Source organism: Scyliorhinus torazame, chromosome 13, assembly GCF_047496885.1.
Source record: "Scyliorhinus torazame isolate Kashiwa2021f chromosome 13, sScyTor2.1, whole genome shotgun sequence".
NCBI lineage: Eukaryota > Metazoa > Chordata > Chondrichthyes > Carcharhiniformes > Scyliorhinidae > Scyliorhinus > Scyliorhinus torazame.
This window is the reverse complement of record NC_092719.1, coordinates 187,014,089-187,020,088: the sequence shown is the minus strand read 5'-3', so window position 1 is coordinate 187,020,088 and position 6,000 is coordinate 187,014,089.

The following is a 6,000-nucleotide window of genomic DNA, read 5'->3' as shown; positions in this document are numbered from 1 at the left end:
CTGAATCTTTGATCAGCATGAACACATAGATCTGAACTATTCCGGTTTGGATCGCTTTGAATTTAGAATCAATCTAGAATCTTCTCCCGACTAAATGATGATCGAGAAACGACTTGTTCCATAATTCAATTCAAGGTGATTGAAACTTTCAGGAATGTAAATGCCATCTATTTGGAAAGGGAAATTAAGATTCATTTTCCATTTTTATTCCCTGATCATGATTCTACATATATTTGGTTTCATCCAGTGCTATTATGAATGTAACAGACCTTCTTAGTGGTGTTGCTCTCTTTGGTTGTTTCTAAATATGGCGGTCAATATGGTCGCCTTCCTTAATTCTAATTACGTTTGCTTCAGAGTCGCCAGGTATCTTTTGATACCGCCACAAGGTTCAAACCCGAATACTGATCAAAGAGTTGGTACACAAGTTAGTTAGTTCAAAGTCAAGACTATTTATTTACATACACAGCAATATCTACTTATGCATGAAATACTACAGACTAAACTATCACTACTGCTAAAGCCTATACTTAGCTTCGGGCACCCACTCAGTCAGAGGAACAATGGCCGTTGTTCGGTTCTGAGGCTGCTGGGGTCGAGGTGGTAGAGGGAAACAGCTAAGGTCGTCCGTCTGGTAGCGAGCGTTGACCTTGGATTTACTTGCTTCTGGTGTAGCTGGCGGAAGGGTCTCTCCGCTGTGAGAGCCGATTCCAAGAGAGCGATTCTCTCTTGGGGCCTTCTTCTTATACCCGAAGGGGTATCGCGCGCTTTTGGGCGGGCCTTGAGTTTGGCCTCAATCAATTGGGCCATTTCTTGATCATTCGCATTGATCCTGACCAATAAAGGGGTGGGTGCCCTGATGGCTGAGCGTGTCCTAGGTGGCCGTGGGCCTGCTTTGTTTTCTGCTTTCGGTTTGGGGAACTGGTGCCGCGAGGTCTGGGGCCAGATCGGTTATTTAAGTATCTTCCTTTGTTCCCCAAGATGGGCCATCCATATGCTAATGGACCTACAGTTTCAGTCTCGTCTGGGAGCTGTTTCTCCAATATGCAGACAGGCTCTGTGCCTGCTTGCTTTCTTAACATTGTCCATTTTCCCCTGCAATCTTTGCAAATTCCATTTTGTATTCTGGAAGTGGCCACCCCAGATGGCCACACTGGGGGAAGGGCATCAGAAAAAGCTGTTGCATTTGTGCACTCATAAAAGCCTTTATTATATGTGCTCTTAGTGAATAACAACAAGCTTGTAGAGAACTTATTCTTTCGAGTCGAATGGAGTCATCCTTATTTTAATAATCCTCAAACTTATTTTTACTTGACATTGCTGGGAACATCCTCACCCATATAATTACTGAATACGTCTGAGGATTTGCTTAAACCACGGTGTTCAATTTCAGGGCTGTACACAATACAGGGTGGAAGAGCCAAAACTCGTCAAACAAGGCTAGTTTGGCAGAACTCATACAGGCTCTGTCAGGACCAGCCCCATATACAAAGTATTGACCTTGGTTTGCTTCTACAGCCGTTAAATGCTATTTACAATTTGAGCTTTTTTTAAGGAAATAGCTAATTCAGGTTAATACAGGACTACATAAAATCAATTGTAATCCGTTTCAATTTACCAGAGAAAAATTAATCTCAGATCGTTTTGCATAGAATACCCATATTGATGTACCTAATGTTCCCACTATTTGGGAACACACTATTGAAAGTTAGTGCATTAGAGGCATTTAGTGGCAGTAAAAGGGTACTGCAAGAACTTTTGAATTTTAACTTATATTGCGAGAATCTTAACTTTTGATTCAATGATCCTCAGCCTGAGCTCAGTTTTCTTCATCACACACATATTTTCCCTCAAGGTCAATTTTCCAACCTCCATAACACTGTCTCTACCGTTACTTCCACCAGTACCCTGGTCCGATCCCCATGGTTTGACTTCTTCATTGCTCTCCCAACAGGCATCCTCGTCTCAAACCTTCCAAAATTACAGCTCATTCAATGACCAAATTCACATCCTTACCCAGAAAAAGTTCCATAGTGCCACCAACATTTTAATCGCTCTGGTGTCATAGGAAATCAACTTCAAGATTCTCATCTTTGATTCAACTTTCTCCATGGCCTTGCCCTATCCTACCTCATCAATCTCCTTCTATCTCATATTTCTATCCTCATTTCCTGCTCTTCTTGATGCCAAGTTACTTCTGGTCAGTCTCTTCTATACTGCTCTTTACTATTCATTCAGCCACTATGCTTCTCTCTTCCAGAAGTTGATCTCTATCTTGCTTATTTTCAAAAACCTAAACATTTATGATCTGAGCATCTACCCTCACCAGCACAGTGGTTAGGACTGTTGCTTCACAACGCCAGGGTTCCAGGTTCGATTCCCGGCTTGGGTCACTGTGTGCGGAGTCTGCATGTTCTCCCCGTGTCTGTTTGGGTTTCCTCCGGGTGCTCCGGTTTCCTCACACAAGTCCCGAAAGCCGTGCTCGTTAGGTGGATTGGACATTCTGAATTCTCCCTCTGTGTTACCGAAGAGGTGCCGGAGTGTGGCGACTAGGGGCTTTGCACAGTAATTTCATTGCAGTGTTAATGTAAGCCTAGGGAAAAGAGCTAATGTTTCGAGTCCAGGTGACCCTTTGTCAAAGCTTTTCCATTCTTTCCCTACAGATGCTGCCAGACCTGCTGAGATTTTCCAGCATTTTCTCTTTGGTTTCAGATTCCAGCATTCGCAGTAATTTGCTTTTATTTAATGCAAGCCTATTTGTGACAATAAAAGATTATTATTATCTAACCTGAGTATCTACTGAGGCCAGCAGTTAACCACAGGGAAAGATGACATTTCTTCCCAGACCGTTAAGCCAAATAAAACCTCAGACTATGAATCTAACTGCACCAACTTCTACTGTTTAACTCTGACCAGTTGCATTCCATGGGTGACACATCCACAGTCCCATGAGAATAAGACATCAGTGTGTTCCATACAGTATATGAGAATCCGTCTACCCTCATAGTCTTTAATTGTGTTTGTAAACACAGATTTATGCAATTGTCTTTATTAACTGCTTTTGATGGAATATACTCTATATATTCATTACACGGTAGGAATAAAGAAGTTCATGAGCTCTATTCTCTTGCTGAGATGAGGATGGGGCACAGGTGGGAAGGGTTTGATAAGGTGGTTGGTAGAGGAGAAAAGACAAAAGGAGTTATATTTTCTCTCTGGATGATCCAGGAGTTCTGGGTGTCTTTGGTATAGATTGAAGCCCAGTAGCACCTAATGTTGTCCTAGTTACAGCTAATGAAGAATGGGAACACCAATTGTGCATCAGATGTGCTTAAACTTGCAGCTTGCCAGCATTCATTCCCTTTTCATCACTTATGCTGTGGTGCTTAGCACTTCTTCTAAATCACACTAATGGCATTCTTATGAACGTAAAAACTTTTTTTTGTCAAGATAATCACAATTCTTTTAAAGTGACACTAATAAGAAACTGCTCCCAATGAATCACTATTCTGATACGGCTGAATACGGCTAATCGAGTTTTGTCTTTCGTTGCTAGAGGGATGGAGTTCAAGACTAGGGAGGTTATGCTGCAATTGTATAGGGTGTTGGTGAGGCAGCATCTGGAGTATTGTGTTCAGTTTTGGTCTCCTTACCTGAGAAAGGACATATTGGCACTGGAGGGAGTGCAGAGGAGATTCACTAGGTTGATCCCAGAGTTGAGGGGATTAGATTATGACGAGAGGTTGAGTAGACTGGGACTGTACTCATTGGAGTTTAGAAGGATGCGGGGGGATCTTATTGAAACATATAAAATTATGAAGGGAATAGCTAGGATAGATGCGGGCAGGTTGTTTCCACTGGTTGGGGAAAGCAGAACTAGGGGGCATAGCCTCAAAATAAGGGGAAGTAGATTTAGGACGGAGTGTAGGAGGAACTTCTTCACCCAAAGGGTTGTGAATCTCTGGAATTCCTTGCCCAGTGAAGCAGTTGAGGCTCCTTCTTTAAACGTTTTTAAGAAAAAGATAGATACCTTTCTAAAGAATAAAAGGATTCGGGGATATGGTGTACGGGCCGGAGAGTGGAGCTGAGTCCACAAAGATCAGCCATGATTTCATTAAATGGCGGAGCAGGCTCGAGGGGCCAGATGGCCTACTCCTGTTCCTAGTTCTTATGTTCTTATGATACACTGACTGAGGTATACTATCATCTGAAACTTCTCCCATTTGTCTACAAATTATTGCTAGACTTATCCAGAAAGCTAAACAAATACAATTACATTGTTTGCCAACCTGTTTTCAGACTTACCTTCCACTCAGTAATATGTGTAATTACTACTAAAATATGCATTATGTTTACCTGTATTCACATACCATGCAACCTCACATCTGTAATTCTCCCTGTGGCATATTCCTAACTTCAGCCTGGTTATTTGGTTGTGGGCCTCTGCTGGACAAAAGGCACATCTTTCATTTGAAGTTCCCATATGGGTGTCTTTATGGGGCCAAGACCGTGGCACAAGTTGCCTGTACCCTTCTCGGGAAGGGGCAGTTATTTTGACATGTTAATTTCCTAGAAATTTTGATGCACAGTTTGAAATTTCGCAAAATTACTGAACCCCTTTTTCATTGTTTCTTAATATTGGAATGCATCAAAAATAAAGGCATGGAATTCATATCTATCCGAATAGATTTCTTAGTGGCCTACGTTTCCACCCATCATAATGGCTAGTAAATTTCAACTGCTCTTCGTACATTTATTGACATGTTGGTGAATGCACTATTTAACAGGATTCTCCATTTTTTAATATTCAGGTTAGTAGGGACTGTAAACAATTGTGCGTTCAACATAGGTAGCTCCGTCAGGGTATTATTCTTAATTTCTAGTATTTTTCTAAACATTAAATTGTTCACAAAGTTAGGTGATAATGTTTTAATGGTTAGAACATTACACCGCCTTGTGTAGAATTACTCTTCACTAAACTGGAGCTGTGTTTAAGAATATGAAATCTAACTGCTCCAAGTAAACAATATTATGAGGTCAAGCAGAGTTTAATTGCTGTTGGTAAAGGAAGATTACAAGTGCATTCCAAACCGTAATTTTCCAGATTCAAGTCAGAAACAACCTACATTAAATAACAGCTTTGTTTTTAAAATCTCTACAGCGCAGGAGGCCATTTGGCCCATCGGGTCTGCACCAACCTTCCGAAAGAGCACTATGCCTAGGCCCACTACCCGACCCTAACCCTGTAACCCACCTAACTGTTGGACACTAAGGAGCAATTTATCATGGTCCATGCACCTAAGTTCCACATCCTTGGACTGGGTGGAGGAAATCGGAGCACTTGGAGGAAACCCACAGATACGGGGAGTGTGTGCAAACTCCACACAGTCACTCAAAGTCAGAATCAAACCCTGGTCCCTGGTGCTGTGAGGCAGCAGTGCCAACCACTGTGTCACAGTGCCGCCTCATACCTTAAAGAGAGATGCAATATCTCAACAATTTTAAGTAGGTTAGAAATGTAAATAACTTACTCATTATGGGCCTTGCAGTGTCGTGTTTGGCAGCTTTCTAATAGACACTACAATACAAGCTACAATGCCAAACAAATCCAAAAGGTAAACTGGTTGCGAAACAGTGTATAGTGAAATACCAGCACATTTATTTTAATGATTTCTAAGGCACCAAACCCAGTTAAGTCTACCCTTCAGGCAATATTAATCCAGATTTCCATGCAATTATGCATCGCTATAAATGATGTAGCCTTTAAATTGTACAATTTGCAAGAGTAATAGTAGAATCTTGGAATCCCAAAACACTGGTAAAAATCCCAGAAAAAATGGATTCAACTTGAATACATTTTATAGATTTGCTTTTGGCTGCCACTTCTAAACACTGCCACCAAAAGGAATCTGGTGGTACGTTCAACTGAAAATCACTACATGCCTGATGTGAAAGCTTGGAAATATTACAAGATATTCATAACATAAGCTTAATAATATA